The sequence below is a fragment of the Asparagus officinalis genome, chromosome 4 (assembly GCF_001876935.1).
Source record: "Asparagus officinalis chromosome 4, Aspof.V1, whole genome shotgun sequence".
Classification (NCBI taxonomy): Eukaryota; Viridiplantae; Streptophyta; class Magnoliopsida; order Asparagales; family Asparagaceae; genus Asparagus; species Asparagus officinalis.
Window position 1 is genome coordinate 42,918,967 of NC_033797.1, and position 26,949 is coordinate 42,945,915.

The following is a 26,949-nucleotide window of genomic DNA, read 5'->3' on the forward strand; positions in this document are numbered from 1 at the left end:
CTATGCAATGTTTTCTTTCATTTTTGGTGAGTGTATATCCTTGTTTTCCAACTTATATTGTTTCCCTGCCTCTTAATAATTTTGGTATCTGGGCTAAATATATATTATATGATGCATTATTGGCTGAGTTTGGTCTAAGCTGAATTTTATATGATGTATTATTAGCTCAGTTTGGTCTTATTTGTATCACAACATCCCTGACTTTAGCAGCTCTTTTTCAGTAGATGCATACTAGAAGAATGAGAAGGACCCCCTCTTATGGAGAACAAGACTGCTAACACAAGGGCAGGATTGAAATCTCTTTCTTCATTAGCCTTGATAATAACAAGGGTTACATTAAGTGATTAGGATAAACAAAGATGCTTACAAATGATAAGTACAATAATGTAATTAACATTCCCTCTCAAACTTATGGATTGAAAATCGAGAGTTTGGATTTTAAAGTGGATAGAAAATCGGATTTAGCTCTTCCAAGGTGGATCCAAGATAAGCGGATCAATTTGATTTGGTTGACGAACTCAAGTTTGGGTCATGTGCCAGGAATGAGTCTGTCGGAAAGAGTCGAAGAAGATCGAATACGAAGAACGCAGATGGAGGTCCAAAATCTTTAAACCCAACAAAGAGTCGGAGATAACCATATCAAGATTTGATCGGAAACAAAGAACGGGGATCTAAGGCATTGTCGAAGATGTGCTGAGGTTGAGACGAGAGAGATTCACTTGATCACTCTTATTGAAGTGACAAGAAGATGCCCGAGCGTGCAAAGGGCTAGTAAGCAAATGGTCGGTTTGGTTAGTTTGTGATTTTTTTGGCTAAATTAAACTTAGGTAGATTCAATAGAACAACGGTTTGATTCAGTTTGGACATGCTAAGTTAGTGTTTTTTTTCTTTTGACAAAAAAATATCAGCATTCTTCCTCCTTCAATCCTCTTGCCTGTCTCCTGCCTCAAGTTGAGTTGAAGGTTCAACTGGCTAATCAACTGACTAATCAAGTATTTTACCATTGAATCAGCTATCATGGACAATCATTAACATTTTCAGTCACCAATTATAGCTGGTGTTGCTTTCATAAAGAGTAGCACTCGGAATTATTCTCGCCAAAAATACTTAAAATAATAATAATCACAGCCAAAGAGATGATTAGAGAATAAGTATTCTTTCGAGTTTCAAAATGTTTTTAAGGATCGCATGGAAAAAAAAAATTCTACTCACGATGCCTTTCCGAGAATTCAGATACTCTTCGGTTCCTTCTTCTTATCATCACTTGACTTCTCACCTCCAAATTCTCAGAAATCTCCATCAGGGTATCTTTTTCCCAAAAGCTCCAAAGTCTCACCTCACCCCCTCAGAGTTTTTGGTCAATGGGCAGGCTCCATGGCAACCTCTCCTCCTCCTCCTCCAACAACAGATGGGTGGTGTTTGTCTTTGCTATGTGGAGTGTTGCGCGGGGACCGGCTACCTCTTTGGGAGCTTCTCCCCTGTCATCAAAAGTTCGTTGGGCTACAACCAGCGTCAGGTAGCTAACGCTGGGGGTTTCCAAGGATCTTGGTGCCCCTATTGGGTTGGTAGCTGGGACTCTCAGTGAATTCCTCCCTCTTTGGACTTCTCTTCTTGTTGGTTCTCTTCAGAATGTTGATCGGATACGGATGCGTCTGCCCCCCCCCCCCCCCCCCCCCCCCCCCCCCCCCCCCCCCCCTTCTGGATGGTGACGTTAGAGGCATTGGCTACCTACCTTGTTACGCCAGAATTGTCTGCTGTCTTTGGGATGCTTTAATGTGTCGCAGTTATTGGTGTATTGTTAAGCTGTCTTTGGATGCCTACCTACCTCGTAGATTAGTTGGTCTGTTATGTTTACTAACGGTTTGCATTGGGATGGCCCATTTGACTTGATATCAAGTATTAGGACAAGAGAGGCATTAAGGAGGTGAATTCAAAACATTATGAAGCAAGAAGCAGCGAGGAATAGAACTCTTTTATTTCTTCACACGTTTTATTTAAAGCGCGGGAAGTATACCTTGCTCTTCTTCATTCGCTTTTTACGTTTGGATCGCATTTGCAAATATTGTTAGGAAGTAACTAATACATGACAACTGGAGAGGTTAAAAACATTAAATTTTTCGTAGATTAACACACATTCAGCTACTTCTAGGACTTGAGGGAACAAAAAGTTTGAGAAAGATGAATGCAGCATAGACGCCACCTCAACATTTAAATATAGCGAAAGTATGTTTTTTTAGAGAAATAAACGCAATTTTTTTTTCTTAAATTAGTAGCAAAAGTAACCATCGCTTTTTTTTTCTTTGGCTTCTTCGTAGCAAACTTTTCTTGAAGTGTTTGTTTGCATGAGAGTGAAAGTTGGAAGTGTGAAAATTAAAAATGACGCAACTTTTGTCTATACTGAGTATGTAGCTCTGCAATTGCATTCTCGTGGTCTTCATAAATATTCACCTTTACTCCTCATCTTACTCAACGCAGATGTGTATCCTCATCTTCATCGGGTGCAATGGAGAAACCTATTTCAGCACGGCTACTCTGGTTTCCTGCGTACATAACTTTCCCTGTAGCAGAGGGCCTGTAGTTGGAATCTTGAAAGGCTTTGCCGGTCTGAGTGGTGCAATCTTGACCCAAATATACGCAACGATTCACACGCCCAATCATGCCACTTTAATATTTATGATTGCTGTTCGGCCTGCGATGATTGTTATCGCGTTAATGTTCTTCGTCAGACCTGTCGGAGGTCACAAACAAGTACCATCATCTGATAATTCCAGCTTTGTATTCATCCATAGCGCGTGTCTTCTTCTTGCGGCGTATCTCATGGTTGTCATGCTTCTTGAGGATCTAATAGACTTGAGTCATTCTGTAGCTATCTTGCTCACGGTCGTCCTTCTCTTTCTCCTGTTACTTCCTGCTGTGATTCCTTTGATTCTCACCTTTTGTGTTGATGATAATTCCCTGGACCTCTTGGCTGTACCCCAAAAGGAGGAGGCTTGTGAATCCGAAGAATCTAGTCCGCAGCATAAGGCTCTTTTTAGTCGAGTTGGAAGATGAAAAATCCAAAGAAACGGGCTTTACTTTGATGCAGACTTTGGCAAAGGCAGATTTTTGGCTTCTTTTGCTTTCTTTTATGTTGGATCAGGTGCAGGTGTGACGGTCATTGATAACTTGGGGTCAGATGAGCCAATCTTTGGGCTATGAAGAAACTCATATTTACGCGTCTATGACGAGTGTACGGAATTTTCTGGGACGAATCGGTGGAGGTTATGTTTCAGAGGTTATCATAAGGTATTTTCTGCGCCATTTCTATTCTGCAATGTGTGAAATACATGTTTATATGCTTTGCACTGGAGATTATTCTGTCTAATAATTTTACCCCTGTCCAGTGGCACCCATGTAATCAGTTCTTTGTTTGGTTTATCTTTCTTATCTAGTTTTATTTGTCAGATGTTTTTCTTTTAACTAGTATAAATGTGATCTCAACTGAAACAGAAGAGTGACTGAAAGTTTGGACACAAATACAAATGCTAGCTGCAGAATGAACAAATGGCCAGGTTGCACACGATCTCCCTAGCGCTCTATGGGTAACCAGGTAAACTCGAATCTCGAAGGAACATTAACACGTTGACCTGGATACGGTCATGAGAATCCTCGTTGGTCATAGCAGACAAATAAGTGTTCCCAAAGAAAATTAAGTATTAATGTTGTTGGGAAATTACCCAGGGCTACGCTAAACCCCTAAAACAACGAGAAACTCAGTATAGAGAAAAGTACATCAAGATTTACGAGGTTCGACAAACTTGTCTATGTCCTCGGGAGCCACACAATTTATTTCTTATTAATCATCAAGAAATTACAATGTACAATAGCATATCTCAAACTTGAGATCTCTCAAAATATAAGTCAACATTGTAGCTATAGTGTTGATTCTCCCTCTTTAATAAATTCCCTTCAATAAATTCCCTCTTCTTTAATTCCCATCCTCAAAATCTCGTGAGCTGAAGGAGAAAGAAGAGAGACCGCGAGAGATGAGAGAGAGAGCCGCCGCCAGGAGGAAAATCGTGAGAGAGGAGAAGCCACACAGAGGAGAGAAGCTCTGGGTTCCCTTTTATATGGGAACCCTAATTGACAAGCTGCCGCTAGAGCTCGCCTGCGGAGTCTCGCTCGAGTTCGCCTGCTCCGACCCCGCTTGCGATGGCCCCGAACTCGCCTGAATCAATTCTCGAGCTCGCCTGCAACAAGTCGACATCACCTCGACCTCACCTGCGCTGCTTCACCTCATCATCGAGCTCACCTGCACGGTGTCGCTTCGAGCAAGCCGTCGACCTCGTCGGATCTACGTCGACGTCGCCTGAGCTCGCTGTTTGTGGAAAATTTGTAGTAAAAGAAACGAAGAAAAATTGATTTGTATTCCTTTAATCTCAGTTACAATTGAATTTCCTGATTACAAAAGAGAAGAGAATTGATCTGAATTCTCTCCTTTGTTTGATTCTGGGTTCTTCACGGTGGCGATGGAGTGCCTCCCTCGAATCCTCGCATCGAGTTTGCTCTCCGTTGACGATCCGAACGTCTTGATTCACTGGAACAGTATCTCCTCCTCACGATTTGTCTTGATTCACTGGAACAGTATCTCCTCCTCACGATTTGACGTTGTGGAGAACTTGCAAAGCAAGTTTTAGAACTCTTGATGAGTTGATTGATCTTAACCGTAATTGGTTAGACAAGCCAAGGATTTCTTCTTTACTGCCCAAGAGAATGATGAAAGATCCAGCCTCCAAAATCCAGCCCGAACTAAGCTGATTTCTTAGTTATTTATAGGGAATTAAAGGGTGTAACTGCCCCCCTTAATTTGCTCCTAAGTGGGGCTAATGGGAAGTAACCGCCCCCCTTAAATCACTCTTGAGTGGAGTTGTGATCTCCTCAGATCGTGGAAAACGGTTTTAAAACTGTTCAGCTCATGTTTGAACGAGTCAAATGCATAATCCGCGTTCTAGCATGAACTCTGCGTTCAAACGTCGTGTCTGGAAGTTCAGACGTAGCAATTTGGAAGCTGCGTTGGCAGCGTTGGAAGCTGCTCGTGAGCTGCGTTTGCAGTAATTTGGAAGCTGCGTTTGGCAGCTTGGAAGCTGCGTTTGGCAGCGGATGGAAGCTACGTTGGTAGCTTTCGGAGGCTGCGTTTGCGGCCGAACATGAGCTGTGTTGACAGCTAGATCTGAGCTGCATTTGCAGCGTTTAGAGCTGAATGTGAGGTGCGTCTGCAGCCAGGTTTGACTTGCGTCCGCAGTCGAATTGGTGTTGCGTCTTGATGATGGTACGCAGGGAGGACTTTCACGTCTTGGTTTGAAGAGACCGTCGATTTGTAGTCTCTTTCTGTCAGACCATTGCAAAGATCTTCGTTTTGTAATCTTTGCTTTAGCTCTTTGATATGTGAGAGTCGTCAGATTGTAACTTTCGATGTTGATTGTGAAGGATGTTGATTAGAGCTTTCATTAGTTGTTGTGAAGGTCGTCAGATTATAACCTTCATCGATCTACGTGAAAGTCTTCAAATTGTAGCATTCTGGAAGTTGTCAGATTGTAACTTCCATGATCCATGTTTGATGGGGACTCAGCTATCTATTGTGATTTTTAGACAGCCTACACTCGCCTCGACTTCGAGCTCGTCGCCTGAAGGTTTGGTCTACACCTAAACTAACAATCTCCCACTTGGAGACCAAACCGCCATCAGCATGCTATCTCAACAAGCACTTACTCCTGTGTGGCTCCGCCCTCATCACTTATGCATGAAGACTAACTAAAGTTACACACACCTCCAGCTTCTGAATGATCATCGTCTTTGTTAACATATCTGCTGGATTCTTACTTCCTGAAATTTTCTCCAGTTTCAACACGTCATCTTCTAACAGGGATCTGATGAAGTGATACTGAAGCCCAATATGCTTCGTTCTAGAATGAAATACAGAATTCTTAGCCAAGTGAATCGCACTCTGACTATCACTGTGCAAAAGATTCTTCTCCTGATTGAATCTCAGCTCTATTAACAAACCCTGAAGCCATATTATCTCTTTACTGGCTTCAGACACTGCTACATACTCAGATTCTGTAGTGGATAGAGTGACAATCTTCTATATCTGTGACATCCAACTAACAGCTGTAGTTCCGACAGTGAATATATAGCCGGTGGTGCTTCTTCGATGATCGACTTCGCCTCCAAAGTCTGCATCTACGTACCATTGCACTTCCACCTCTCCCTTACCAAAGTGCAAACAGTTCTGTGTGGTGCCTTATAGATATCTCAGAATCCACTTGACCGATTTCCAATGAGCTTTTCCTAGATTCGACATAAACCGGCTGACCACTCCCACTACATGGCCAATGTCTGGTCTCGTACAGGCCATTGCGTACATCAATCTTCTAATGGCTGAGGCGTAAGGAACCTTAGCCATACTCTCTTTCTCTTCATTTGACTGAGGAGACTGATCCTTTGATAGGCGGAAAGGCTGGCCAAGAGTGTGCTCAGTGGCTTGGTGTTGGCCATATTGAATCTCTGTAAAACACGGTTGATGTACTCCGTCTGAGATAACTTCAAGAGACCTCTTTTCTTATCTCTTATGATTTATATTCCAAGGTTCTTCTTTGATGGACTCAAGTCCTTCATGTCAAACTCCTTTGATAGCTGCTGCTTTAAACTCCTGATATTCTCCATATCTGCACCTGCAACTAACATATCATCAACATACAATAGTAAGATGATATAACTGGACTGATATCTTTTAAAGTAGCAACAGTGGTCGACGTTGCACTTTTGAAAACCTTCCTTATGCATGAAGCCATCAAACTTTCTGTACCACTGTCTTGGGGCTTGTTTCAGGCCATACAAGCTCTTATTGAGTCTGCACACCAGGTTCTTCTTCTTTTCTTCTGAGAAACTTTCTACCTGGTGCATGTATATCTCCTCTTCTAGATCTCCGTGAAGAAACATCGTCGTCACGTCCAACTACTCGAGATGAAGATCTTCAATAGCTACAATACTCATCATTGTCCTAATAGTATTGAGCTTCACCACTAATAGTATTGAGCTTCACCACTGGAGCAAAAATATCGGTATAGTCAATTCCTTCCTTCTGCTGGAATCATTTGATAACTAGCCGGGCTTTATATCTTCTGGAGCTATCCTGCTCCTCTTTTACCCGGTACTCCCATTTGTTGTGGAGTGCTTTCTTACCCGTGAGCAATTCAGCTGGTTCTCACGTCTGGTTTGAGATAAGAGACTTTATCTCATCTTTCATGGCAAGCTCCTACTTGCTCGCATCTCTACTCTGATAAGTTTCATCGTAGCTCTCAGGCTCCCCTCTATCTATTAGCAATAGATAGTTTATATATCTCTTGTTGAGCACAGGAGGCCGAGAAGATCTTCTTAATATCGGAGCTGGTGCGTTGGGCTCTTGCGCACCATTTTGTCCAACATGCTCTTCTGGCTGAGGACCTTTTACATTAGGTTCTTCCGAAAGGTTACTCGGGACATCATCTGTATCTACAAATGTTGACTCGCTCTCTGAGTCATCTGTCTTGTGCATGTCCTTATACATTACCTTCTCGTTGAATATCACATCTCTGCTGCGGATCACTTTTTTGTTTTCGTTGTCCTAAATACGGTAGCCGAACTCATGTTCACCATAGTCGATGAAAGTGCATTTCTTGGACTTGGGATCAAGCTTATTCTTACATTGATGTAGGTTATCTAAAAATCACTGCAGATAGCTGATCCCCCATCAAACACCAATGATAAAAGTTACAATCTGATGACTTTCAGAAGGCTATAATTTAAAAACTTACACGTAGATCGATGAATGTTATAATCTGACGACCTTCACAACAACCGATGAAAGCTCTAGTTCAATAGCCTTCACAATTAATGTCGGGAGTTATAATCTGATGACTCTCATATTTTCAAGGAGACAAGATAAAGATTACAAGATGTAATGACCGTGAATTTTGATACTAGTTAAAATAATTTTTAGTATTTTAAAATATTTAATTATAATTTTTAAAAGAGTATTTGTATTTTTCTCGATTTTTTTTTTAATTTTCTATGATTTAAAAATCTGATTATATATTTATTTAAATGATTTTAATATTTATAAATTTGTTTTGTGCGGTAAAAATTTCTAGAATTAATTTGTTGAGTTATCGGTACTATTAAGTATTATTTTAAATAATATATTGTATTATTAATATTATTACAAATTATTTCATATAATACATAGTATTATCAATTACGTGTTTTTGGTATAATTTATTGTATTATTTCTATTGTTACATATTATCTGTCGTATTAGTATAACTAGTACGTTTTACTGTGTATATAATTGTCTCATACTTATTTGGTTTTAAATTTAAGTAAAAATATTTTTATTATTAATTATTCTTGTTTAATTATACAATATGGGTATTTTTTTAACTATTTCGTATCAAATATTGTATTAGCTCAACATGTACGTTTTTATTTGTAGATAATTATCCCGTATTTATTTTAATTTTTAAATATCTATAACTATTTATTTTAATTAATTTCATTTTAAAGTAATTAACCCTAAACCCTAATTATATATATATATATACCTATATATATCTCTCTCTTCTCTCTCCTGTTCATGAGAAAAACGAAATATGATATGCTAATCTAAATTATCTACTATATTCTTACTAGTGTGAATCGGCTGACCGTGACCTGCATGGGCAGCCAATAAAACCACTGGTCACGCCCCGCTTCCCAAATACCAGGGCAATCGGGACCGCGAGCAAGCCGCCGCACCTATTAGGACTGAGGAGCAGATAAGTGCTAAGACCTTCTTCTTCTACAATCTAAATACGCTAAGCGTCTGCGAACATAAATATAATACTGCAGTAGTCACACCTCCCCGATCACACATAGCCCGAAGAACTATAAGACAACCCAGATAAAATAGACATATCATCAATGGCTTAAAATCGATCCCAGACATAAAAATATGGGTCAAACATCGCCCCTTATCACAAATCTGAAGCAGAGAAATACTGGACGAGATACAAAATACACTCGTTCAGGCGAAATAGAAAAAGAAAAGAAACATATAAAGGTAAACTTAGAACCCATCAAAGAATAGGCTTCGACTCCTTCTTCTGCGTCCATCTACAAGGCCACTCCCTCTGCCAGATCCTCTAGCCTCCTGCGCTGAACTGTTCTTTCTCCTAAGTCTGACTGTACACCATGAGAAAATAGGATGACGTGCAGGTCCCATGACGCCACGGCAAGTACCGCGACTCCCACAAGGCAAGATACGAACGACCGAAAACACAATGCTGGAAGAACGCATACGAAACCGCAAATACAACAAAAGAAGCTGGCAACTGGTAATCTAACAAAATCACATCGCAAATCCACATGATAATCATAAGAATTCCGGTAAATCATCAGGTAACCAAAAAACAGTGCAGCTAGCCGCATCAGAACAATCAAGTCAAGCAACAAGCGTTATACAATAAGCGAATTCAATACTTAAAAATCTACAACAAGCAGACGCTAGTACGTCGAAGCCGAAATATCCAAACAATGGAAACCCTCATGTATATACATATGTCTCGAATTGTAGATAGATTAAATATTGAAGGGGGGGCCGGTGGGCGGGCCCCGCATCTATGTATGTGAAAAAACAACTAGCCATGCTGATCACAACTCACTGGTCCCTATCTCACCACAGCCAGCCACACGCCCCCCCCCCCCCCTTCATATGGCCTCGGGCGGAAACTGACTAATCCAAATCACAAAATCCCAGAGCTCCTCAGACCCACCCCAGAGTGAAAACGGATCACTGGTTGCGAGCCTGGAATATAATCAACAACCACCGATACACAATCACGATACTCACTGCCTCCTCAGACCAACCAGAGGTTGACAACGATCCACTGGACTCCCGGAGCCTGGAAAATACATAAACATCCACATATCACTGGTCCTCAGGACCCACCCCAGAGTGAAACGATCCACTCTGCTGTGCGACAACAGATCTGCGGCGTGGAGCCCCTGGAAATAATCAACATCCGATAGTCAGCCTGAACCAAGAATTTCCATCCCAACACTTACTTGTTTTTCCTAAGCTCAACAAAACACAGGTATCTTAGGTCTTGGTACACGCACACGCCAGGCCACTAAGGACATGAACTACTAAGGCTTCTCAATCACAATATTGCGAACACAGTAATTAAGACTGAATAAAATAAGATTATAACAACCATGATTAAGACTCACGAAGCAAAACGTTACTCTACCATGAACAGCTATAAGACGGGCGTCTTCACAGATTACGTAGTTATCTACACATAACATGTCGACATTCACTCCCAATAAAATCCTATGATTTGTCGGCCCGGCTCTCACCGCGCCCCTTCGAGTTGACCTCTACTGGGCGTCCGACTCGAACGATCGCGTCGTCACACTTCCGTCTTGTCGTGTCGACCGGTCACGCGTGATCGACACCTCAAGTCGGTTCCGATTTCAGGCACCTGTCAACCAATATGTTCCCAGTTATTCGTTTTCTACCATGAAAATAATCATTTCCTATAGTTATAACTTTAACCGTTTAACTTTCATTCTTTTTCATAACCTCTAACTCAACACCTTCAACTCTAAACTAGGTCATTTTAAAAATAATATATCTAAATATACTCTTATATTCCTTCGCATTAACAAAATCTTTAACTTATTATTATAAACATCTTACTCGATCTTATCACATATCACAACTTAAATTCTTCTTAACCTTATAATAATTTATCTCCAAAAAATAATTAATTTATCATATACTCAATTCATTCGATTAATATTCTTCAGCAAAACAACCCACGCAGAATAAATACGTCACAAATGATACAGTAAAATATATTTATCAACAGATATAGAACTTTAATCTGAGCCCAGAGTTGGGATTCTTGCCCACATAAATAATCTGATGACAAAATATACAGATCTGGAACGAAACTACATAGAGGCATCCGGGGATCTTGCCCTGCGAGACCGTGTATCGCCACTTGGGAGTCTGACGCAGGAGACGTTGGCGCCGCATGCGTACGCGCGCTACGCACGCGATCTCAGCGACGTCTTGTCGCGTGCCGCTGGACTGCGTCCGGGTGGACTATATCATCGACACAGCTGAGCGCTCTAGCACGTGCGGACGAAGCGGGGTGTCGGATCTGGTCGCGGCCCAGCAGCCAGCGTCGTCGCGAACGGCGTTGCGGGACTGTTGACAGTCGATGCAGTGCGGCGGAGGAGGATGGGCCGGAGAGCAAGGAGGTCCGGCTGGATGGCGCTTGATCGGAGGAGGGGGATGTTCCTGGCATGGCATCAGCGGCGCGTGTGGGTTTAGGCTTAGCTGCTGCGAGGCCGGTTGTGAGCGACCGGCAGAGCGTCTGAGCGCCGATGCGGCTAAAGCCGAGATAGCAGTCCGGTCCTGAGGAGTTGGACACGTGACCGACGGCTCCTAGATCTGGGTATCGAGCGGCGGGAGTCAGGCGGCCAGGGCGGGACGCTCGTCGGATCTACGCAGCGTGAGAGGTGCGATCAGGGCGGCGAGGGAGCAGCGGATGACCCTGGGAGAGCGCCTGTGGCTGGAGTTCGTCGCCGAGCTCTCGGCGGCTGCAGCGACCGCGCCGGCGTTTCTCTCCACCCTCGGTCCGAGCGGCGGCTCGGCGGAGGAGAAGGATAGGGAAGGAGGCGGCGAACTGGTGGTGCCGAGCGCGCTTCGCACTGCGGCGCGGCCAGCGACTCTCATGTTGAGCGGCGGCGGTATTTCGTGAAGTGAACACGCATGAGAGCCAGCGACGAGAGAAAATGTAGAGCATGCGGTAGATAATTTAGATACATATCATATTTCATCCGTGAGACTATTCTTGAGCCCTTATCCTTTTCTTGATAGATTTTCTTTCGTCCCTATCTTATCATCCTTTGACTCCGGAACTTTCCATTATTTCTTGTCTCGTAACTTTCCATTGTTTCTTGTTTCTTATCTCATCTGTTTATGGATATCATTCTATATCTGTCCCTTGGGTTCTTATTTTAATTCCGAGGGCGGAATTTATTTTAAGGGGGGTAGGATGTAATGACCGTGAATTTTGATACTAGTTAAAATAATTTTTAGTATTTTAAAATATTTAATTATAATTTTTAAAAGAGTATTTGTATTTTTCTCGATTTTTTTTACAATTTTCTATGATTTAAAAATCTGATTATATATTTATTTAAATGATTTTAATATTTATAAATTTGTTTTGTGCGGTAAAAATTTCTAGAATTAATTTGTTGAGTTATCGGTACTATTAAGTATTATTTTAAATAATATATTGTATTATTAATATTATTACAAATTATTTCATATAATACATAGTATTATCAATTACGTGTTTTTGGTATAATTTATTGTATTATTTCTATTGTTACATATTATCTGTCGTATTAGTATAACTAGTACGTTTTACTGTGTATATAAATATTTCATAATTATTTGATTTTAAATATAAGTAAATGTATTTTTATTATTAGTTATTCTTGTTTAATTATACAATATGGGTATTTTTCGACTATTTCGTATCAACTATTTTATTAACACAACGTGTACGTTTTTAATTGTAGATAATTATCCCGTAATTAATTTGATTTTTAAATACCAGTAGTTATTTCTTTTTAATTATTTTTGTTTTAACCCTAACCCTATTATATATATATATATATGTGTGTGTAAATGAATACCCGTAACCAAACCCACAAACCCAGCCGCCTTTCTTTATTTCTCTCTCTCTCTCCTTCTCTCTCATTCACGAAAACCACCCCCTCTCCGACCGACGAACTCCAGCCACCCCGCTGCCTCCCTCGCCGCCCTGATCCACCTCCCCGCGTAGATCCGACGAGCGCCGCCCTGCTCCGCCTGACCCGCCGCTCGAACCCAGATCTGGGCCGTCGCTCACTGTCCAACCTCCCTCGACCACCGACTATCTCCTCCGCACCGCCGGTCGCCACAACCGCCTCCAGCAGCAGCCTCCACGCGCCTCCATGCCGACATCCCCCTCCTCCATCAGCCCATCCAGCCGGACCTCCTCTCTCCGGCCATCTCCCCGCCGCCAACTCGAGCTGTCAACCCCCAACGCCTTCCACGACGCTCTCCGACCAGATCCGAACACCCTTCGTCGCACGCCACCTGTTCGATGATATACCGACGCAGTCCAGACCCACCACAGACGTCGCTTGAGATCCGTCGTACCGCGTCCGCATCGGCGCCACCGTCTCCTCGTCAGACCCCACGGTCTCGCAGCAAGATCCCGCTCTCCCTATTTTGTGGTTTGATTATTTACATTTTTTATGAATTATTTGCATAGTTTAATTGTGTCGTATTTATCTGCGTGGGTTGTTTGGGGAACAATATTGATTTACATAATGGATATGTGATAAATAACATTTTCAGAATAATTATAAGGAATTAAAAGAATTTAGTTCGGCAAAAGAATCATTTTTAGATAATTATAATAATTTAAAAGAATTTATTTTGGAAAATGAATTAGTTTAGATTAATTGTTAAGCAAAATAATTTAAATGAATTAATTTAGAAAAAGATTATTTTCTGTTATGTAGATGTTGTTTATGATTTATAATTCTTATTTTGATTATCTGATATGCTATGATATTATTGCACATGTTTAGTCGCATTGATTGTTCCATGTTGTGATTGAGAATTATTAGGAGTTTATGACCATAGTGACCCGTGAGATATGAGTTGTTGACTTGGACTTGGGATGGGAAAGTCTTGGTTCATGTTATCGGATATGTTGTTGTTTATTTCCAGGCTCGCACCAGTGAATCGTTTCGCACTGGGGTGGGTCTGAGGAACGGTGATATTGTGATTATTGTGATTTCTAGGCACGCACCAGTGAATCGTTTCGCACTGGGGCGGGTCTGAGGTACTAGTGAGATGTGGTTGTTAACCAGATATCCGATAATGTGAACTTTGACTCTGTGAGATGAACCTTGACTCTATGTGAGATGTGAACCAGTGACCTGTTATAGGATGATTATTTACATGACTTAGATTCTTGGCTAGGTATGAATTCTTGTGAGAGGTAGTCCAGTTGTGTTTCTTTTCATACATAGATCGGGGTCAATATTTAATTATCTACAATTTGAGACATATGGTATATACATGAGGGTTTCCTTGTTTGGATTATTTCGCTCGACGTACTACGTCTCTTGTTGTAGATTTTTAAGTATTAATTCCATCTATTGTATAACCTTGTTGCTTGGATGATTGTTCTGATCGCTAGCTGCATGTTTTTGTTACCTGAATGATTTACGGATTCTTATGATTATCATGTGGATTGCATGTTGATTTTGTTAGATTACCAGTTGCACGTTCTTTTGTTATTTCGGTTTTCGTATCGTTTTCCGCTTGTGTTTTCGGTCGTTCTATTTTCCTTGTGGGGTCGGGTCTTGCCGTGCGTCATGCACCTGACGTACACCTATTTTCTCTGGTGTACGTCAGACTTAGGAGAAGAACAGGTTCAACAGGAGCCAGAAGATTCTCAGCAGGAGTGCCTTGTAGATGAAGCAGAAGAAGAAGCCGAAGTTTAGTTATTCCCTCTTGTTGTTCGATGATCTCAGTTTACTTTTGTAGCATTTCTTTTCTGGTTGGTCATTGTATTTTACATTTCTCCAGCACTCATTTGTTCAGATATGTATAAGGGTACGTTTGACCCATATTTTTATGTCTGGGATGATTTACCATTGATGATATGTTTATTTCTTATTCTGGGTTGTCTTTATATTCTTGCTATGTGTGATTGGGGACCTGTGACTTCGTATTGTACTTATTTCCAGACGCTTAGCGTATTAGATTGAGAAGACGGGGTCTAGCACTTATCTCTTCTCAGTCTAATACGTCGCGGGCTTGTTCACGTTCCGGTTCCCGTGTATTTTGGGAAGCGGGGCGTGACACAAGATGACGATCTTTGCAACGCTCCAGCAAAAGAGACCACAAATTGATGGTCTCTTCACATCAAAACACAAAGGTCATCCCTGCATTACACCATCAAAACATAGAGGTCATCCCTGTGTTACTACATCAAAACACAGGGGTCATGCCCACGTTTTAGAGTCAAAACGCAGAGGTCATCCCTAGCACTCTAATTAAAAACGCAGAGTTCGTGGACTCAAAATGCAGAGTTCATCTCTACGTCCCAACTCTGGGTTTCAGATTTACAACGCAGCGCGACCTATGCGTTCAGCCACCAAAATAGACCTAATTTTACGTTTCAAGTCTAAAACACAGAGTTCGGGCCCTAAACATTGTTTTTTAGCGTTTGACTCGTTCAAAGCACGAACCGAACGGTTTCAAAACCGTTTTCCCCATGATTTGGGGAGCTGTTTAAGGGGACAGTTATACTCCATTCAGCCCCACTTAGGAGTGAATTAAGGGGACGGTTACACCCCTTAATCCCCTATAAATAGGAGTAAACTCAACTGAGTTCGGATCTTTGGATCTTAGAGTATCTTGGAGATCTAGAGATCGGCTTCTTGGAGTAAACTCAACTGAGTTCGGATCTTTGGATCTTAGAGTATCTTGGAGATCTAGAGATCGGCTTCTTAGGATCATCTTCGAGCTTCCTGCAACAGATCATCTTCGAGCTTCCTGTAGCAACAAAGTTCTTGGAGCATTCCCTTGGCTTATTAACTAATTTTTCAATTCAAATCAACTCTTTTTCAAGAGGTTAAACTCGCTCTGAGTTATTAACTCGTTCAGAGTTTCAAACTTGCTTTGCAAGTTCTCCACAGCGTCAAATCGTGAAGAGAAAATATTATTCTAGTGAGTCAAGACATTCGGATCGTCAACGGAGAGCAAACTCGACGTGAGCATTCGAGAAAGGCACTCCATCGCCACCGTGAAGAATCCAGAATTAAACAAAGGGGAGAATTCAGATCAATTCTCTTTTCTTTTGTAATCAGGAAATCCAAATTGTAATTGAGATTGAGAGATTTATAAATATTCTTTTTCTAAGTTGTTAGAGAGAATAAAAATTCAATTCTTTCATTGTCTTCTTACAAATTTTCCACCAAACACTTGATCACTAATATGCACATAAGCTACATAATCGAAAACTTTGAGATGTGAGAGTTTTACCTCTTTTCCACATCATACCTCCTCTGGTATTCTGTGCTCTAATAGAACCGATGGATCTCGATTGATTAAGTAAGCTATTGTGTTGATTACTTCTGCCCAAAACTACTTCGATAGACCTAACTGTATATAGATACTTCTGGCTCTCTCTGTCAAGGTTCTATTCATACGCTCAGCTACACCATTGTGCTGAGGTATGCCGAGTATGATTCTCTCCATGTTGATCCCGTGCTCATAGCAGAACTTCTTAAATTTGGTGTCTTCATACTCATCACCATTATCTATTTTGAGTTTCTTTATTCTCAGGTTGGTCTCATTCTCGACCATAGCTTTTCATCTCCTAAAAGTCTTAAATACTTCTGATTTATGCTTCAGAAAGTAGGCACATACTTTTCGAGAGTGATCATCGATAAAAGTCACGAAGCAGTATTTTTCATCAATGGACGCGATAGTGGTTGGTCCCCAAACATCTGAGTGAACGAGCTCTAGCTTCTCTTTCCTGGGGGGTTCTGTCACTTGTCTGAAAGCTAACTCTATTCTGTTTTCCAAGTATACATTCTTCACACATGTCCATCTCCATTGACCATAGTCCTGAGAGTTTTTCCTTTGTATGCATGATTTTCATCCCATTCTCACTCATATGACCGAGTCTCTGGTACCACGACTTTGAAGTTTTATTGTCTGCTGCAACTAAGATTAAACATCATGCACTTGCTGTCATATATATAGTACTAGTCTTCTTACCTCGAACAATCATCATTACGCCCTTTAAAATCTTCCAATCATCTTCATAGAAGGTCGTAGTGTATCTTTCGCCAGCCAACTGGTCTACGGATATTAAGTTTTTTCTCAGGTCGGGAATATACCTGATATCATTCAGCTCTCATACTGACCCGTTCAACTTAATTTTTACTACACCTTTGCCTACAATAGCACACGGTTGATCATTACAAAGGTATACATATCCAAGATTTCCGGGAACATACTTCTCGAAGAATTCTTTCTGAGAAGTAGCATGGAACGATGCTCCTAAATCTAATACCCAAGATTCCTCCTTGCTCTCCAAAGAGCATATCAATGCATCGTCTCCTCCTGAGGTGGAAGTAACATTCACCTCTGCCTTTGCTTCCTTCTCCTTCTGTGCACTCTTACACTGGTTCTTGTAATGCCCCATCTTCTCACAATTCCAACACTCGATAGTCTTCGAGATGTTGCTTGGATTCCTGGATTTGGACCTCCTGTCCTTTGATTTACCTCTTTACTTTGATTTACCTCGTCCATTCCCTCTGGTTGAATTTTTTATCTCTTGACTCTGTGATTCACCCGACTCTCTCCGTCGGATCTCCCCACTAAGAACCAGATCACGAACATCGTCGAACTTTAACTTGTTGCTTCTCGATGAGCTACTCACAGCTATAGATGTAGCATTCTCTCTTTCTAGTAGGGAAGATAAAAATATCAACGCTCGAACTTCCTTATCAAACTCAATTTTAACTGAACTCAATTGTGTTGTGACCGTGTTGAGTTCATTGAGGTGTTGTGCTATTGATGCGCCTTCCGCGATTTTCAGATTGAATAACTACCTCATCGAATGAACTTTGTTCGTGGTTGATGGCTTCTTATACATATTTGAGAGTGCTTCCATAAGACTCGCCGTGGTTTTCTCCTTCACAATATTGAACATAACATTACGAGTTAATGTCAATCTGATAACTCCAAGGGCTTTGTAGGCTGTCAAAAAATCACAATAGATAACTGATCCCCATCAAAACACCGATGATGGAAGTTACAATCTGACGACTTCTAGAAGGCTACAATTTGAAGACTTTCACGTGGATCGCTAAAGGTTACAATCTGACGACCTTCACGACAACTGATGGAAGCTCTAATCAAACAGCCTTCATAATCAACATCGGGAGTTACAATCTGACGACTCTCATATATCAGAGAGCTAAAGCAAAGATTACAAATTGACGATCTTTGCAACGCTTCGACAGAAAGAGACTACAAATCGACGGTCTCTTCAAATCAAACTGTGGAAGTCCTCCCCGCACACCAGCATCAAGACGCATCGCGTTCATAGCCACGAACACTGCCCAACGCAGCTCTATACCGCTGCCCAACGCAGCTCTATACCGTTGCTCAACGCAGCTCCAACCGCTGCCCAACGCAGCTCTAAGCACTGTCAGACGCAACTCTATACTGCTGCCCAACGTAGCTCTATACCGTTGCCCAACGCAGTTCTATACCGTTGCTCAACGCAGCTCTAACCGCTGCCCAACGCAGCTCCAAGCGCTGCCAGATGCAACTCTATACCGCTGCCCAACGCAGCTTCAAGCGCTGCTAGACGCAGCTCCAACCGCTGCCCAACGCAGCTCCAAGCGCTGCCAGACGCAACTCTATACCACTACCTAACGCAGCTCCAAGCACTGCCAGACGCGCTCCAAGCGCTGCCAGACGCAACTCTATACCACTACCTAACGCAGCTCCAAGCACTGCCAGACGCAACTCTATACCGCTACCAAACGCAGCTTCACTCGCTGCCAGACGCAACTCTAACTGCCGCCAGACGCAGCTCGCAAACAATGTGTTCAAACGCAGAATTCATGCCAGAACGCGGGCCTATGTTTGACTCGTTCAAACACGAGCTGAACGGTTCTAAAACCGTTTCCCATGATCTGAGGGGATCACAACTCCACTCAGGAGTGATTTAAGGGGCGGTTACATCCCATTAGCCCCACTTAGGAGCGAATTAAAGAGGTGGTTACACCCCTTAATCCCCTATAAATAACTGAAAATCAATTCAGTTCGGGGCGGTCTGTTGGAACTTCTTGGCAGCAACAGAAGAGATCCTCGAGATGGAATCTTTGGGGTTTCGGTTCTGATCCTTCGGCTGAGACTTGGCAGCGAAAAGAGGATCCTTCATCCTTCGGTTGGAGCTTTGGAGATCGGCAACAAGATCTTCTTCATCCTTGGCTTATAACCGACTTTCGGTTAAACCAACTCTTCTTCAAGAGTTTCCAACTCATTCTAAGTTCTAAAACTTGCTTTGCAAGTTCTCCACAGCGTCAAACCATGAGGAGAAGACCATGTTCCAGTGAATCAAGACGTCGGATCGTCAACGGAGATCAAATTCAACACGAGCATTCGAAGGAGGCACTCCATCGCCACCGTGAAGAACCCAGAATTAAACAAAAGGGAGAATCCAGATCATTCTCTTCTCTTTTGTAATCAGGAAATCCAATTGTAACTGAGATTAAAGGAATACAGATCAAATTTTCTTCATTTGTCTTTTTACTGCAAATTTTTCCACAAACAAAAGATGGCGACTCTGCTGGGGACTAGCTTCTCTGATGAAGAAGTGGTGGCGCAATCCGATGTTCATCTCACTGGAACAACCATCGAAACTCTTGTGGTAGAGTTTGATCAAGCCAAGTTTGAGGAGGCCCTCTCCTCCGGATCCCTTAGCCCCAAGGCTATGCGCAAGATCCACAAAGTGTTCAAAGAGACTAAAGCTCTAACTGCTCCAATTGCAGTCGAACCGCCTAAGGAAGACTGCTCGGACAGCCCCTTCCCCGATGGAGTGGGCTCAGCTTCAGCCAAACCCGCGCCAAGACGATGGGTATCGGGTCGAAAGATGCCAATGAAGACGACAAAGGCCTTGAAGCAGGCTAAGAAGAACGTCGTTCGACGGAGGAGGAGATCCTTACGACGAGCACATCTCCGAGAATGCCGATCCTCAAGTTAACACGAGCTTCGTGTTTGCGAGACCCCCGAATACTCTGCGTAGCGCGATTATATTGAGGGGTGGATATAAGAAGTTCATGGATTCAAGGCATCTCAACCAGATCCATGTTCACCAAGAGCCAGTCTTGTCCAATCATGGACTGGGGGTTCCAATTCAAACCTCACGATCTGTGAGTAGTTCTCCTCGAATCTTCACAACAGATTTGAGAGAGTTCATATCGAGAGAAAGACCGATGCAACAAATCATTCGTTCATTCCAATGTGAACGGCTGATTCCTACGGGCCTCTCGGGATGTCAATGCTGCAAGTCGTTCACCGACCATCAGAGAAATCGCTAACGAGTTTGAAGGGATCTACCGACGCACTCGGACGCGAACATGAGCCATTCCCCCTGTCAACTATCGGAGGTTAGTCACAAGAACTAATTCCGATGATGAACACTCAGCCATTGTGGAGTCTCAATCATCAAGCTCTTTCATTGGGCATGAGAGCTTCACCCACATGGCAGAACATTCTGAAGATCTTTCAAAGAGGGTTGCTGAGCAAGACGCCATGCTCAAATCACAGCAGAAGACCCTCAATGAACTCCTAGACCTGTTGACTCAACTCGTCGCAGACAAGGCTAAATCTCAGAAGACAGAGGCTAAATCTCAGAAGACATATTCGCCACCCAGGCAAGAATCTTCCCGGAGAGGAAAAACGTCTTCATCCCGACCTCACACAAGCAAAGGGAAGGAAAAAGTGGTTGATGACACGGCTTCTGACCAAGAAGCCCACAACCTAGAATCTTCCTCTGATGAAGGAAGAGAGACTGAGAACGAGGAATTGGAAGCCCGCCTCAATGCTATTTCTAACAGAAGCGAGCTCCAAGAAGAGGGAGTTGTCAGACCCTATCCTGCCGAATGGGATGCAGCCCCTTATCCTCCAAAGTTCGAGGTCCCGACGCTACAAACTTTTGACGGCACGGGATCACCGAACCAACATATTTATCATTTCAAGTCACAGACTGGGAATGTAATATCAAACGATGCCATACTGGCTCGATTGTTCATTGGCACCCTCAAGGGAGTTGCCTTTGAATGGTTCAGGAAGCTACCTACCGGATGTATCCAAAGGTGGGCAGATTTAGAGAGACTCTTTCTGTTAAGATTCTTTGAAGAGGATACAGAAGTCTCCATCCATACCCTCCTCACCACTAAGCAAAAGAAGAGGGAGTCTGTCAAAGCTTTCGTCAAGAGGTTCCGAGCCATGGCTCTTCAGTGTTCGTCAGGTATGACACAGTCTACCCTAGTGGAGACCTGTCGGCACAATTTGCAAACCGACCTCCTAGCCCGAATCGGAGTTGCAGAATGTCGTTCTTGGAGACAACTAATCTCTCAAGGCGAACAGGCTCAAAAGATTATTGCCAGGATCCGGACCAAGCCCACTCTTCCCAGTCAGAACCGGAAGATACTACGGCCACTGAAGCTAATCCTCCTCTTCAGTAGGATGGTAGGTCCAACAACTATCACGTTAACCGTCACCTCTGATAGTCCTTTTCCTCCAAATTCCTCCACCAATCCTCTTCAAGTAGGATGGCGGGTCCACAAAACTATCATGTTAGCAGTTACCTCTGATAGTCAAACTCATCAGATAATGGCCTACCAGGTGATGTGCCTCTATTCCGACTTCATGGATAGTGCCCCACTAGGTGATGCGCCTTGTCTACCTCTTTTTATTCCCCTGCTAAGTCTTAATCAAGACTGGGGGTTGGTTACTTGGAATCCATTGGATTAAGAGTAATAAATCTTTCACATCGTCAAGTTAACATTACACTTCTGACGATCATCACCCCACAGAGTATGAATGCAGCTTGCATCACTCCTAATTTGTCACGTTAATAATACACCTCTGACAATCAACTTATCAATCCTCTCCAATAGGATGATAGGTCAAATCGTAATCTTCCCCAGCAAGACGCTAAGTCTTCAAAATCTTGTTCAAATCACAAGCATCAAAATTTATCGCTTTTGATGATAAACTCATTTAGCAAGTTTCCCCAGCGAGACACTAATTCCTAAAATCTTGTGCAAGTCACAAGAACACATTCCCGTCATGTTAACACCAAACCTCTGACAATCCACTTATCAATCCTCATCAATAGGATGATAAGTCCACAAAGTTGCCCTGATCGCAACATCTTCCTGTCACGTTAATATCAAACCTCTGACAAATTTACTTATCAATCCTCTTCAATAGGATGATAAGTCCACAAAGTTGCTCCAATTACAACACAAATCCTGTCACGTTAACACCAAACCTCTGACAATTAACTTATCAACTCTCCCCAATAGAGCGATAAGTCCTCAAAGTTGCTCCGATCGCAATATTCTCTTGTCACGTTAACACCATACCTCTGACAAATTCACTTATTAATTCTCTTCAATAGGATGATAAGTCCACAAAGTTGCTCCGATCACAACAAATTCCCGTCATGTTAACACCAAACCTCTAACAATTAACTTATCGACTCTCCCCAATAGAGCGATAAGTCATCAAAGTTACTCCGATCGCAACATTCCCGTCACGTTAATATCAAACCTCTGACAATTAACTTATCGACTCTCCCCAATAGAGCGACAGGTCCTCAAAGTTGCTCCGATCGCAACATTCTCTTGTCACGTTAATATCAAACACCTCTGACAAAATCAACTTATCGACTCTCGTTAATAGAGCGATAGGTCCTCAAAGTTGCTCCGATCGCAACACTTTCCACTTATCGACTCTCATCAACGGAGCGATAGGTCCATAAAAATACTGTTAGGTTAACATCACACCTCTAACAGTCAAACCCTCCAATAAACTTGTTAATCCTTTTTCAACAAGAATAGCAAGTTATCAATATAAAATCCCCAACGGATTAAATATTTTCTGGAATTATCCTAGTGATAATAAAGAAAATTTCTGAATTTCACTCTAAGTGAAAATTCATGCAAAGTTAATATTACACCTCTGGCGCTTCCAACTTTCTTTCAGTGTTTCAAGTAACACAGGAAGAAATAACGACAAAGTCTACGTATTCAACATCGTAGCACCAAAATCCATGCCTTTCACGCATGGGGGAATTTATCTCAATCCCTAATTAGAGATAAGCCTACGCCTAACACGCGTTGCCGGTTAGTCGTTTCCTGTAAAAATGACAAAGTCTATGTATTCAAAATCATAGCATCAAGTCTAAGAGGGTTCATTCTCTTAGCATAACGGTACATGTGGAACAGACTTAGACAATCCACATGCTAGCCCTACTCAAACGGTAGTCGGTAAAGACTTATCAAATCCGTTGATGGCTGAGGGTTTGCCAAAAATCCTATGCACGTTTGCAGGTCCATCAGTTTAATGGATGTGAGCCGAGACTTAAAACAAATGAGCCAAAGACAAGTCTCAAAGACTTAGTCAAAAAAGCACGAAAGCCACTTCTATGTCTTAAGTCAAAACGTTAAGGTCAGACCCACGATGCAAAAACTGGTGAAACCCGCATCTCAAGTTCAAAATACAGGGTCCACCCCCACAGTCCAGAAGCAGGATTATGGCGCATACCTTCACACAGGTCCTACGTGGAAAATTCATTCAACCAAGATGCCTTCGAAGCGAGTGCAGAGAACGACTCCTTTACCATAAGGAATCAACAGCTCTAAGATCAGAGTTGAGATCCAAAGTATTCCGAAAATTCATCCCAGTCAACCGCGAACTTTTGAAAACTTTGGAGGGGGTTCTGTAGGCTGTAAAAAAATCACAATAGATAACTGATCCCCATCAAAACACCGATGATGGAAGTTACAATCTGACGACTTCTAGAAGGTTACAATTTGAAGACTTTCACGTAGATCGCTAAATGTTACAATCTGACGACCTTCACGACAACCGATGAGAGCTCTAGTTTAACAGCCTTCACAATCAACATCGAGAGTTACAATCTGACGACTCTTGCATATCAAAGAGCTAAAGTAAAGATTACAAAATGACGATCTTTGCAAAACTTCGATAGAAAGAGACTACAAATCGACGGTCTCTTCAAATCAAACTGTGGAAGTCCTCCCCGCACACCAGCATCAAGACGCATCGCGTTCATAGCCACGAACACTGCCCAACGCAGCTCTATAACCGCTGCCCAACGCAGCTCCAAGCGTTGCTCAACGCAGCTCCAACCGCTGCCCAACGCAGCTCCAAGCGCTGCCAGACGCAACTCTATACCGCTGCCCAACGTAGCTCTATACCGCTGCCCAACGCAGCTCTATACCGTTGCTCAACACAGCTCTAACCGCTGCCCAACGCAGCTCCAAGCGCTGCCAGACGCAACTCTATACCGCTGCCCAACGCAGCTCCAAGCGCTGCCAACTCTATACCGCTACCCAACGCAGCTCCAAGCGCTGCCAGACGCAACTCTATACCGCTACCAAACGCAGCGTCACTCGCTGCCAGACGTAACTCTAACCGCCGCCAGACGCAGTTCGCAAACACTGCGTTCAAACGCAGAATTCATGCCAGAACGCGGGCCTGCGTTTGACTCGTTCAAACACGAGCTGAACGGTTCTAAAACCATTTTCCACGATCTGAGGGGATCACAACTCCACTCAGGAGTGATTTAAGGGGTGGTTACATCCTATTAGCCCCACTTAGGAGCGAATTAAGGAGGTGGTTACACCCCTTAATCCTCTATAAATAACTGAAAATCAATTCAGTTCGGGGCGGTCTGTTGGAACTTCTTGGCAGCAACAGAAGAGATCCTCGAGACGGAATCTTTGGGGTTTTGGTTCTGATCCTTCGGCTGAGACTTGGCAGCGAAAAGAGGATCCTTCATCCTTCGGTTGGAGCTTTGGAGATCGGCAACAAGATCTTCTTCATCCTTGGCTTATAACCGACTTTCGGTTAAACCAACTCTTCTTCAAGAGTTTCCAACTCATTCAGAGTTCTAAAACTTGCTTTGCAAGTTCTCCACAGGGTCAAACCGTGAGGAGAAGACCATGTTCCAGTGAATCAAGACGTCGGATCGTCAACGGAGAGCAAATTCAACACGAGCATTCGAAGGAGGCACTCCATCGCCACCGTGAAGAACCCAGAATTAAACAAAGGGGAGAATCCAGATCATTCTCTTCTCTTTTGTAATCAGGAAATCCAATTGTAACTGAGATTAAAGGAATACAGATCAAATTTTCCTTTATTGTCTTTTTACTGCAAATTTTTCCACAAACAGGCTTGTCTGTCTAGAAGGTTCCACTCATCTTCCTTCATAGAATCCGGCTTCTTCCCTGAGAGGGGTTGATACAGATTTTTCTGATACAGATAATCCTCTATCTGTATTTTTCAGAATCCAAAATCTGTTCCATCAAACTTCTCTAATCTTACGTTTTCTTCATCTGCGGCCATCACTCCCACTTGAATCTGACTTCCTCTAAATCGTTTCAAGCTCTGATACCAGTTATTGGAAAATTACCCTAGGCTACGCTAAACCCCTAAAACAACAAGAAATATAGTATAGAGAAAAGTACACCAAGATTTACGATGTTCAACAAACTTGCCTACGTCCTTAGTAGCCACTTAATTAATTTCTTATTAATCAACAAGAAATTATAATACAATAGCAGATCTCAAACTTGAGATCTCTCAAAATACAAGTCAACACTGTAGCTACTGTTAGACCCTAGAGGGGCGGGGGGTGATTAGGGTCTTATGCTAATCTAATCCGATTAAATGCCAATTAAAACTTATTAATAAGTTATCCTAGCAAATATGAAATACCACAAGATATATAAGCTAGGATAAGCAATGCAAACAAAGAGATATATCCTATATGATGAATATGTATATATGCAAGGATATATAAAAAACACAAGGGTAAAATAAACAATCTACACAAGTGATAGGGTAATATGATGAGCAATACACAAAGACGATATAAGATATGAAAACAAGAATAAGAACGCCAATGCAATCACAAAAAAAACGATATGATCACGGAGTTCGGTCCTCACGACCTACGCCTCCGCTCCTCACCTCGAGGAGATCTCCACTATCTCAACCGGGTTTTCTACGTTCACCCGAACAACGTTTACACCTCACAATACACTCACTATGCAATCACACCTCACACACTAAGTGTTGGTCCTAGCCCGTGTCCTCCTCCTCAAGTGCTCGGTTACAACCTCTCCCTAGGCACGTCAACCGACGTCACTCCTCTTGGATTCGACCCCGTCTCTCACCACACACTTCTCTCGGTGTACAAGTGTATTACAAAGTGAATCCTCATAATTAAGCACAATATAACAAATGATTATTCTCTCTAACAAGGTGAGAACTCAATTAAGCACAACTCAAAGTTACAATCTCTCACCACCCAACTATACTATGTATGAAAGATACAATAAGCTCAATGTGGATGTGTGTAACAATGAGTAAAATAAAATCTAACTCAATTAGCAAACTAGCAATAATAAGAATATGAAAATCAATAATAAAATTACTAGAGAAAAAAGAGTTAGAAAACTTCTCAATAGATGACAAGAGATGGAGGGAGAATAGTTGATTGCTCAAACTCCAATAGATGATCTCCTCAAGCTCTTGTGGAATTTATTCATAAAACTAAAACACTCAATTGCTTAAAAGCTTATAAACACACTTTAAACAAACTTAAACCCTTGATTAAAACTTTCTTAAACTTGTTTTAAAACTCTCTTTTGTTAGTTGGAGAGCTGAAGGCAATGGGGTATTTATACCATCTCAAAACTCAGCCAAAAACCCCAAAAAAAAAAGATAAAAACAGCCCAAAGCAACGGTAATAAAAAGTGCTGTTGGAAGCTGAAAAAGACACTGTCGGTCGACCTGAAATTTCATCGGTCGACCGATGGAGCTCTCGTCGGTCGACCGGAAAATTCATCGGTCGACCGAAAAATTTCATCGGTCGACCGGACCGGTCGACCGACAGGCTTCTGTCGCCCAGTGAACTTTTGACCTCAGGTTCGGTCGACCGGTACGGTCGA

At 42.4% G+C, this 26,949-nt stretch overlaps 2 pseudogenes; both read left to right on the top strand.

Moving 5' to 3' along the window:
* On the top strand, positions 1,266–3,211 carry LOC109837312 (annotated as a pseudogene).
* LOC109838584 overlaps positions 3,059–26,949 on the top strand; it is a 41,580-nt pseudogene continuing 17,689 nt past the window's right edge.